At 44.9% G+C, this 11,456-nt stretch overlaps 1 long non-coding RNA gene across 1 annotated transcript; it reads left to right on the top strand.

Moving 5' to 3' along the window:
* Positions 1–2,964: 2,964 nt before the first annotated feature.
* LOC142872902 (uncharacterized) lies at positions 2,965–7,057 on the top strand. Its single transcript, XR_012920989.1, has 2 exons — positions 2,965–3,392; positions 6,799–7,057. It is a non-coding gene; the product is annotated as an uncharacterized LOC142872902 (long non-coding RNA).
* Positions 7,058–11,456: the final 4,399 nt, after the last annotated feature.

Genomic DNA, 11,456 nt, shown 5'->3' with positions numbered 1-11,456 from the left:
GGATACAAGACCAATATAAAGTATTGATAATATTACTATGTACTAGCACCAAGCAATTGAAAAATGAAACTAAAATACTCTTCCCTGCCCTCAGATCAGGAAGGACACAAACCACCAAGTAAATGCAATGTGATGAGTGCTGACAGTGGTGTGCACACAGGACCATGAGCGTTAGGGGCTGCCACCCTGCCAGGGGAGGGGACACGGGGGCCCAAGGAAGGAGAGGAAGTGAACTCCGGTTCAACCGAGTTTTTGTCCTTCCCCAAGTCCTTATTGAGTAGTCATTTGTGCTACCTGTTGAATAGAGTTTGTACACAAAGACAAAAATAAACACTGACCTCAAAGACTGATTGTATTAAAGGATGTAGAGGGGCAAAAAACAGAAACAAGGAGAAGGTACATTTTGTGTGAGTTAGGGAGTTAGTTTCCAAAGCCAAAGAATGCCATTGACATAATTTTAAATTCTGCATGCAGGATTATTTGGTTCTTGCTAAAATACTCATGCATAAGCTCCCAGTTAGGGAATTATTTAAGAATTTATCTTTGTTTCCTTTTTTTTTTTTTTTTTTTAATTTTGGGTGACAGAAAGGGCAGAAAAGAACTTAGACTGGAGTGGCAATCTTGGCTCTGCTGTTTGCTTGCTGTGTGACCTCAGGCAGTGCCAACTCCATCTGAACCTCTGTTCTTAGCACATGTGAAATGAGTACAAAAACACCTACTGCAGCGGATTGTTGGGCCAACTAAGCTGAGCTAAAACACAGACCCTTTTGGTATAACGCTTGACACATAGCTCAAACAGTACTATTTTGCTTCTTTCCCTTCCACATATTTTAAAACTTAATCACTAAACTTTATCAGAAACAAGGTACTTAAACTTCACACGTCAAGCAATCACGGTGACACATCCTTTTTTTAATGTTAAAATTACATTTTGGTGAAACCATGTGTTCAGTTGAATTGCTCTTAAGTAAATACAATCATTCTTACATTTATCAGCAAATTAAACTTCAACAATTACACTTGCTACTGTGGTTACCTCTGAGTTTCTCTAAAACTCCTCTGTATTTTATTGCTGTGTAAATATTTAAAAGACTTTAAAAGGCTAATTTCAGATTTGGGCCTTCTCTCTTCAGCAGTTTATATTTCAAGACCTTTTATACAGTTTGGATTCTCATTTGTGAAACCTAGTGCAGCTCTCACATTGTTACTATTTACATTCTTTTTTTTTTTGTAATGTGCCACAGGTTTGTAAAACTTTGCATTTGAATTTTTGATGTGATTAGCTGCTTTTAATTACATCTAGAAATCCTTTGCCAAATAATGATTAAAACACAGAAACGGTGTGGTTGAGATATTCGCAAAGCAAAACAAATCTAGGTGAAAACTCTTCAAGCAGAGTAACAAAAATAAATCCACTTACTTTGCACATATATAGTGGATTTAATTCAAAAGGAAACAGAACAAAAGATAAACAAGGTGAGAAAGTTCCAATCCTGTTACGTTTGTTCGTTTTTTTTAATCAGAGAATTATGATTTTTTTTCCTGGGGAGATTATTTTGGAGTAAAAAAATAAAACGCATATATAATTATGGTTCACAGCAAATTGCATTTACTGCCTGTTGAACAAACTCAATTGGATTACTAAACCACAATGTCTCCTACTCCCTAGGGATCAAACTCTCACTCCTTGCTAGTTCTCCAAGGCCCTACTTAAGCACGCTGCACGTTTTCTGTAAGGTACGTTTAAGGCTTCAGCAGATGGATGCCCACGGCTTTCAGCATCAGATTCAAATTCACATCCTCGGGGGACCCAAGTTCCTTCACGATCCCTCTTCTGGCTTTCTCCCTGGGCCTCCCCTCCCCACCACGCTCCCCCTTCCTCCGGCCACGTGTGTGCACTCTGCTGACCCAGGCAAGCGGTCTCCTGCCCTCTGCGCCCATTCACTTCCACGTGCTGTCAGTCACCCAGCCTTCAACTGCAAATGTTTATCGCCTGCTGTGTGCCAGGCGCTGTGCTTAATGGAGGGAATAAGGCTGAAAGAAGTGCCATCCCTGAACGTGGAGTGGTGGGAACAGCCAAGCAGAGGTGAAGGGACTTTACTCAAAGACTCCCACGAACAACTACTGAACGCGTGCTCGGGTGTCCCATGGGCGCCACCGAGGCAAAAAGCTCCCGGCGCCCTGACAACGAGGAACTCGATCCTCGTGGGAAAGTCGGGAATTCTTGTCTGCGTCGTGACTGTGGCCCGGAGACAGGGAGGCAGAGCAGGAGTGTGGGGGAGGGTGGGTCGCAGGAAAGGGCTGGCCCGCGGGAGGAGGACAGCGTGGTGGCGCTGGACCCGTCGGAGGAGGACAGCCCTGGTCGCCTTTAGGAGTGTGATCTTTATCCCAGCGGCAATCCCTGCCCCTGGGCTCTTCCTCCTGTCCCCTCACCTTGTCCCCCAGCCCCAGCGACCCCTCTGGACCTGTGCCTGTTGACCTTTGCAGCCTCTGAGCTTTCCCCCCGGGCTGCCCCAGGAGGCGGGCGACACGGCGCGGCGCGCGGGGACGACTGTGCGGGAAGCTGCCCCCGCGTGGCTCGGAGGCTGGGCCGGCCCAGCGCGCTGGGGCGACGTGGCCGTCCACGTCCTGTTTCCAGAGGCGCTCCCAGTGGCGGCCCCAACTCGTGCAGTCCCGGAGCAGGGGCCCCTGCCCTCACAAAGACCGCTCTCTCTTAATTCAAACCAAACCCTAGCTCGCTGTCGCCGGCTCCGGTGAGGAAGCGAGCGGCGTGTGCAGAAGACCGTGCCCATGACCCGCTCCACGCTGCGGGGCATCCCCGGGGCCCTCGGCCCGCCCGGCGCGGCGTCGGACCACGAGGGCTGTTGACGGGATCCCGGGGACAGACGCTGGCCCCTCCTGGGGAGGATCCAGGGGGCCACAGGGAACCAGGCAGGGGAGCACAGCTGCTAACCGGTGCGTGGAACGGAACACATCCCCCCTCTCCCTCTCATCACGGAAAGGGATTGTATTTCAGGTTGAGGGAAAGGAGCGATTTGCCTACAAATTAGGCTGGAACTGTGGAGAAGAAACTGTTTGCTGGCCAGACGTGTGTGCCAGGACGGGAGTGAAACGCGGCAGGAGGAGAAGGGGTAGGCGCTCGCACAAGTGAGCAGTGGGGTTTTCTTTTAGCACTGCCCTGCTGTCCCCCCAGGCTCTGGCGCTGCTGTCAGTGGCGGCTCTGGGCGCTCAGCGCACGCGCCTGCTCCGGGCGAGCGTTAGCGCCTTTGCTCGGCCGTGGCTTCCGGGAGGCCCGCGACGTCCCTGAGAAACAAACGGTCACCATTCAACCTTCTGCTGACTCCATAGACAAGCAGGTGAAACCTTGTTTCCATTTCTTTCAGAATCACAACGTGAGTTGAAAGGGTTTTTTTTTTTTTTTTCTGACATTATTTTCTGTTTGTTGAATGAACCACCAGAAGGCCAGCAGATTCTGCACCCAGAGGCCCTGGCCATGCGCCCGCGCCCTGCAGAGCTGCCTTCCAGCAAACCGGCTCTCACACCCTCCCTCCTCTCCACCCTGGCGACGGCCCTGCCTCCCAGAGTGACACCCCTGCTCCTGGATGCCCCTGGTGGCCTGTTCCCTCATTCTGCCCTGACTTTCTTCTTTCGTCTTGCTCCCACTCTGGGTTTGCCTGTGCCTGTGTATTCCCGTCTCAGAATGACCCACTGGAGCTTCCATGTCTGACTTCAGAACAGCCACTGCCCAAGCCCCAGAGTCCAGGCCACCACACTTCCCTTCCCAGTCCCCCAGCAGCCCATGGTCATAGAGGAAAATAATGGTTTAGTGTCCCCTGTGTGTTTGCTTTAATATATACACAGCTTATAACAAGGCCATACTCTTTACTTAAGCAGTCTTTATTTTTTTTAAAAAAATGGAAATACAGAGACAGATGTCAATAAAAGCATCAGACTGGTCTGTGGTTGCTCTTGGGGTGAACGTGAAGGAGGGCATGGCTGGGGGCTGGTGGGGCAATGTTTTCATGTTCGCTGTGAGGACGAATGGCTTTGGTCTGTGACAAGGGATCAGGAAAGCCTTTCAGCTGAGTGGTCGGTAGTCCAGCCCTTTCTAAGGCTTTATGTGACCCGATCAGGTGGCCCAAACTAGGATTAACCAAATCAAACAAGCCCTGTGAATTAAGACAATTTGTCCCGGGGAAGCCACTTGCTCAAATCCTTAATCCCCGAAAGAGCCACTTACATGCCGCTCATTGAGGCATTGTCCTGACACAGAATTCACTTATGACTTCTGATTTGATCGAATGGTTTTTTCCTATAAGGCAAAGTGCAAATGGAGTTACCAGTTGTACTAGAAAGCAGTTCTGTCTAGTTTGCTTTTGTTTTGTTTTGAAAAAGATTTAAAGAAAAGACTTAAAAATAAAAACTTTAAAAAAAATCACTTGATTGACTTTTCTTCTGAGAAAACTGCCAGATACATTTAGGGGTGGGGGGAATACATTTTGGAACTGTTTCTTGGAGAAAATCGTATTACTTAGCTGACAGATTTTGAGGGCTGGGAAGAATTGTATTGTGAAGCTGGTGAAGTTAATTTTTTTTTTTTATGTTTGAAAATCGCTTAGCTGGGGATAAGAGAGGGGGAGTCTTTACCAGGTAAATCCCAAAATATATTTATCATGTTATCTTTATGGATTTTACTACAAGAAGGACCTTCCCAAGATCTTTGGAATAGCTTCCTTGTAAAGTAATAAAGGAATACTTGTAGTATATTCCTTTGTATATACTTTACAAGTTCTGAGGAAAAACTATTTTCCTCTTATAAAAACTGTGTTCCTATAATTACCTTGGGAAATGTGGTTTTGAGGTCAATAAAAGGGAAACTTCTTGTCTGCAGACTACCTTTCCTCCCTGCCAGTTGGGGTTTGTCACTTGGGCATCAAAGGTGGTTTCCTACCCACCCCTCTTCGCTCTCTGCCAACCCCACCTCTCAGAGTCGTCCTGAACTTGTGAAACGGTGGCTTCGCCTAGTGCACAGGTTCAGACCCGAAACCAAAGGACTGAAGCGGACACAGGCCCGACACAGCCCTTCCCTGGTGCCCCGGGGCCCGGTCACCCCACTTTAGGAAGCCACAGGGGAACACCTCATCCCACGGCCCCTCTCCCCGGGGAGACCTACGAGGGGACACCCCGGGCTCCTGCTCTCCCAAGGGCCCCGCCTTGCCCAGAAGCACCCGAGCTTCAGTCGGGAGGTGGGTGGACACAAGGCTCAATTTTGGCTGAAGTGCTCTGCCTAAAAGAAGGGCGAGACCGCACAGAGCCTGGGCGCCCCTGCCGGTGCAGTTGTGCTGGGGGGAGGCGGCGAGCAGCCCTGGGTCTGACCATGGCTCAGGGTCACACCACTGACCTCTCTGAGCCTCATTTTCCTATCTATGAAGCAGAGGTGATACTGCCTCCTCCATGTGGTTCCTGTGAGGACTAAATCGAATAATAAGTGTAAAATATTTTGCATACTTCCCAGCGCATAGTGGGAATCATGAAAGAGCGTTTCCAGACCTCTCCCCTGACACCGTCAGATGCCGCCACCATCAGCACCATCTGACGTTGGTCCCCTCACCCCAGGGGTGGGTTTCTTCCAGCCCCAGGCTGTGTTGAGTAAAACAGATCCAGTGCACGTGTGTAGGAAACGGCTAAAATAACCAAGCACAGAACACCACGTGAGACACCCTGAGTGGATAATGCTGACGCCCGCGGTGTGACTGCGTGGTGTGCCCACGGGGAAGGGTGTGACTAGGAGCTGGAGCAGGAGCTGCTCAGAATTTGAAACCTGTAGGGCTAAAGGAGAGTGATGCAGTTCCACAGTTGGGCCAAATGACGAGCTGAAGAAACGGTTCTGGGGCCACAGGGTTAGTGCCACCGGGTGTTGGGCTAGAGGAGGGCGGTGGCCTCCTCACATGCTCGCTGTGTCTGGTGTCTGCTGGAGCCAGGGGTGCAGGCTCGTGCAATCGGCTCTGCTCTACGGATGGGTTTAGGGGCAGAGCCGCCTCAGGGGAGAGTGTGCAGTGGGTGACATTCTCCTTTGGCGTCTGTGGCCTCCCCTGCTCGTGACTTTCTCTTCTAAGCCATCAGGTACCCAGTGCCTTTCCCTTTCCCCGACTCAATCCCGCGCTCAGCGTTAGATGCTGTGATACGAGGTGTGGGTGTGGGAGATGCCCTGTCGGCTGTCACTCCCCTGTCCCTCTTTGCTCACAGAGCCCAGGGCTGGGCAGAGGATCCAGGCCTGGACCCTCAGAGCACCCCACTCCCCCAGCCAGCATCTCCAGGTGATGTAGGGACCCCGGTGGGTGAGACTTGGAAGGGCTAATACTGTCTTTTCCGAAAATAAGACCTACCCATAAAATAAGCCCTCGCAGGATTTCTAAGCATTTGTGCAATATAAGCCCTACCCCGAAAATAAGACCTAGTGATGGGCATGGCTACGCAGCGTATCTGCACAACCCATGCATTTCGTCGCTGAGTGGTAAAGAAGATGAGCAGCCCTTCTCACCTGTCCCATGAGAGCTCTATTGCTTGACATGAGAGATTGGAGCCAATGGTTCTAAGGAAACAGAGTTGCAAGAAATTCAGGATGGAATTCAGGTTTTGGAGAGTTATGATGATGTTCCAGAAGAAAACAACTTAACTACATTGGGATAAATGTAGATTGTTGCACTGTACTTAAAAAAAATGACACACCCCCTGAAAATAAGCCCTAGGATGTCTTCTTGAGGAAAAATAAATATAAGACCCTGTCTTTTTTTTCAGGGAAACACAGTAATGGAGAAGGTCCTTCTGTCTTTGGTTTGCGAAGTTAGAAACCTAGGGGCCTCGTCCTGCTGTGTGGAGAAAGCCTGTGTGGCAGGGCCACGCTGAGCCCAAATGGGGTCAGGAGAGAGGCAGCCAGGCCCAGACCCGGGTTCCAGCACCTTAAGGCCCTAGGACCAGCCTGGTCTACATAGCTGTTGCTCTTCCTGTCTGTGAGCTATCAGCACCCTTCTAATAAACCTCTCTTGTTTTGTTTTAATCCGTTTGCATTTCATTCCCGTCTTTTCTGGAAAAATTCTGTGTGCTTTAATCGACTCCAAAGTCTTCCTTCCTGAGATGGATTTCTTAAAGTCCCTATTAAGTGTCCAAATATAGGAGAGTCTGTAAGGTGTTTATCTTTGAACTTTAATGAATGACATTCAGGAAAACAGTAGGAAATTAAATTCATTGTGAGATTATTGGTCTGTATGGAGTTTTTCAGTCTAAAGTGCTCCAAATGCTAGTAAAGACACTTTATATTTTAAAGGGTGAAGACAATGCTAATTTGATTTTAGACCATTCCAAACTGAGTTCAAGTCAACATGCAGATGACTGGAAACCTGCCAGAAATTAAGTGCTGGTTATTGAGTCCCAATTTCAGGTTATGACCCACGTTAGGGTCACTGAGGGTATCCCAAAGGGCTGCAAGATTATAACAATTTTTTTTTAAAAAAGCACAAAATACATGTTATCTCTACCTCTGAGCTCTGCATATTTATTGGGGGAAAGGGAACATTTGCTAAAGGGAAGAGGCGCTGGGTAGGAAAGTCAGCTGCAGAAGCCAGGCCAAGGGCGGCAGCAATGCGGGAGCCCTGGTCGAGTGTGTACTGGAGATGTGAGTTTTCATACGCTCCACCGATTCAGAGCAGGGTAGAAAAGCCGGTCTCATCTTATACGACAACCTTTGATGGATGATAATGACTAAGTAGGACATTGTGTACAAAAGTAGTCTGAGGTTGAATCTGGGCTCCGTGGGTCAGGCATGCATGACTAGTTATTAGTGACGTCTACCTGGGCACAGGAGTGGATTTTGGTGATACCACCTGGGCAAGTCATTCCCATCTCCAGTCCCAATGCTCAGCCGCAGAGCGAGTGAACAATCCCATCTCATCACAAAAGAGCCATACTGGTGAATGCCCCCCAGCTCTGTGAAGCTGGGCAGAGAGAAATTTATATTAACCTGTGTTCAGATCCTGCCAGAACCCAAGACAACAGTCAGTAGAGCTGTGGGAGTCAGCGTATTCCTGGGGGTTGGCAAACAAATAGTTTAGGTAACTCTTCCTGTAGGGCATGGAAAATTTTTTTAAAACTCCAGTGTAGGCTGATGAGAAATAGTGCATGCAGAATGAGGGAAAGAAAACAACATCTTGAAGGTTAAAAAAAATGATCTACTATAAATTCTGGAGGAAATTTTTAGAAAAATGATTAAGCCACCAGCAATTAGTCTAAAAATAAACAAAAAATAAAACAAAAACATATTGTCTGAAATCAGACAACACTAAAGGAGTGATCAGGCTTAGACAATGGAATAAGATGACATTTACTTATTTTATTTTCCTTTAGGTTTATTTTATCTTTCAGTTGAAGGATTAGTTCTTTTGTTTTCAATATTTCTTATTTTCTAAGTAAGGATGATAAAATTACCAATTTGGCTGCCTTCCATAGCTGTTGACATGCTGCATTAAAATCAGTCTGAAATTTCAGGTTTGATTTCCTCTTGTATCCAAGTTATGTAAAAGGAAGTATTAAATGTTTTCTATGTGAAAGGGATTTATTGACTGATTGACTGATTGATCAATTGCTAACTTTTGAAAGTTACTTTCTAGTTTCATTACATTATGACCAGGGAATGAGCCCTCTGTGATTTTTACTTTTTGAATTTATGGGCTGTTTTTTCCTCAAAGACTGTTAGTTACGTCATAATTTTTTGTAAATATGCCGTGGATTCTTACTTATGTTTGCCCTGCATGATCGGTTGATTTGTGAGTGATTAGGCTAAAGTTTTCTACTATATCATTGGATTTGTTAATATGAATATGTCCTTATTCTTCTAACAATTTTTACTTTTACTACTTAGGTGCATAAAGATTCATAAACATGCTTCTACTTTTTGTCAATGTAATCTCCTTTTGTAATGTTTAATATTTTCATTTTGAGTTATATTTTTGTGATACTGATATTAATATAGCTAGGTTTTTTTAAAAGTATTTGCCTGGTATATTATTGCCCATCTCTTTATTTTTGTCATTCTAAATAGTTTTGTTTCGAATGTATTTTTAAATGTGGACATAGTCCTCCCCGTCTGTATCTGTATCTCTCTCAACAGGAGAACATTTGTAATATTTTTATTATGAAATATTTCAAACATACGCAAAAGAGAAGAACAACGAATGTCACTCTGCTTCAAAAACAATTGTCACCAATTTGTATTATTTTGTAGCAAGGTTTTTTAAAATTTGGGATAATTCATTTTCATTTTAGATTTTTTTTGTGTAGATAAGAATGATCTAGAAGAAAGAAAAAACTTGATGCTGATAACTAAAAGTATTTTTTGCATTATTCCTCTAATTAGGCATAATTTCCTGACAAATGCCTGAAGTATCAATCATATCATCAATATATTTTTAGGCTTACCTATGAGTTTTTCTAATTTCTTTTCTTATTGCTTTTTTCATATCCCATATTTTCTTCTTTTGGATCCGTGTTTGGATTTTTTTTTCCTAGAAGGTATCTTCTAACAATTCTTATGAAAAGGGTTCTCAATTGATAAACTTGATTGATTGAATTATATTTTCTCTGTGGATAGAATTTCAGTTCAAAATAATTTTTCTCTCTTCACTTTAGATTCAGTGCTTTTTGCCTTCCTGCATCTGGAGTTACTTCTTTCATTGTGGGTAAACTGCTTTTCTTTTTGGTTCTGGAGCGCCAGCAATTGATTTACAAGTGAAGTAGTTTGTTACGTGTTAAAGCAACAGAGAGGTGCTCTAGGGTAGCCAGAGCTCAGAAATGTATAGCACCAATGTATCTGATTTTAAATATTTACTTGAAGACATACGTCAGCCAACTGAGGCATGAATGAATTGACAATTCAGAACTCAAGGATTCGTGATCTATAAATTTCCCCCCTCACTGAGTTTTGACCCTTCTAAATTTGGCCTCTACATGGGTTATTTGTTGTCTGATGGATTCTACTCCTGTGGGGAAGAGGTTGGTCCCATGATGTCTCAAGCAAACATTTTTCTATCTTTGTTCTTTTCCCACTCGTGAGGAATGTGTTTTTCAACCTCTGTCCTTCACCCCTAAAATTCAGAGGGAATCTCTTTTCTTCTTTAACAATCGCTTAAAGCAATAACGGTGCCATTGTGTTCCAGTGCCTGCTAACATTAGCTAGATATTTTGCTGAGTGAACAAGAGAGGGAAAGAGGGAGGAGAAGGGAGAGTGAATCCCAAGCCACCAGCCCCTTCCTTCGGGTTTCCCTCTTCCCGCTTCCTGCTTCGGCAAGGCTTCATTATTTTCCTTCTGTTTTGAAGTAACTTGATGCCTCTTATGCCTCACTTTTCTTGAAGACTTTTTTTCCTCTTTCCAATTGGCTGGAGCTAAAAACTATTTGAAAATAATGGAAGGGCTAAAGTTATATTTTCAGGTTCTGGTATTGAGGGTGTGAATAATTTAAAAAAGAAAATGCAATCTGGATTTGTGTCTAGTGAGATAGATACAGTTTTTTACTTCTCCCCTAGTAGAGGATCAGAAAGAAACAGAACTGAGAGACGCAAAATAAGACCTCAAGCCGAGAATAACAATGATTTTGTTATGTTGTCCACTCCAGACGCAATGCTGCCCATTCCAAGATCCATCCTGCTATTTTCATAACACTCTAAATGATTTCACATCTGCAAGTAATTAGTTGCAAAATGATCTATCCTGGGACCGTGGGCTAGAGAAGGGTTGGGCAATAGGAGTTGCAACTGTGGTCTAACAATGTGTAAATCATGGATTTCTTCTTTGTCCACCTATACAACTGTTAATACGCCACATGGATAGAGGCTGTCCCTAAACTGTGGACTTAGCCCTTGTTTTGAGAAGCTCATTATTTATGTTATCATCAATAACAGAACCACCAATAATAACTCCCCTTTATATATTACCTTACATTTTACAAAGCTCCCTCCCAACGTGTTCATAATTCTGTTTCACAACAACCCTGAGAGATAGGAAAGGGTGAGATTTCTATGTGATACGTGAGGAACTTGTGGCTGTTAAGCCACTCATCAGTAGGCAACATGATTTGTCTTGCTGGTTTTTTGCAAACTTTTTTATTAACCAGTTCGTTAACTGTAGTAACACACATACAGTGAAGTGCAGAGAATTGTAATGCTCGATGAATTATCATGTAATCAGTATCTAGGTCAAGAAACAACAATATCCGTGTTTCCACACACCTCCTTCCCTCTGATTCCTCAATAGGTGTCAGGATTATTTGGGTTAATCGTGTATGGCATGTGAACCAGGACCTTGCAATGCACGTCTACTTGATACATTTAGGAATACATCCTTACATGGTGAAATGCAACACACATGAGGAAACAATAAGGGAATGAAGATTATCCAACTCAAGGAA

The sequence above is a fragment of the Microcebus murinus genome, chromosome 9, assembly GCF_040939455.1.
Source record: "Microcebus murinus isolate Inina chromosome 9, M.murinus_Inina_mat1.0, whole genome shotgun sequence".
NCBI classification, from domain to species: domain Eukaryota; kingdom Metazoa; phylum Chordata; class Mammalia; order Primates; family Cheirogaleidae; genus Microcebus; species Microcebus murinus.
This window is presented reverse-complemented; position numbering and strand designations above follow the sequence as displayed.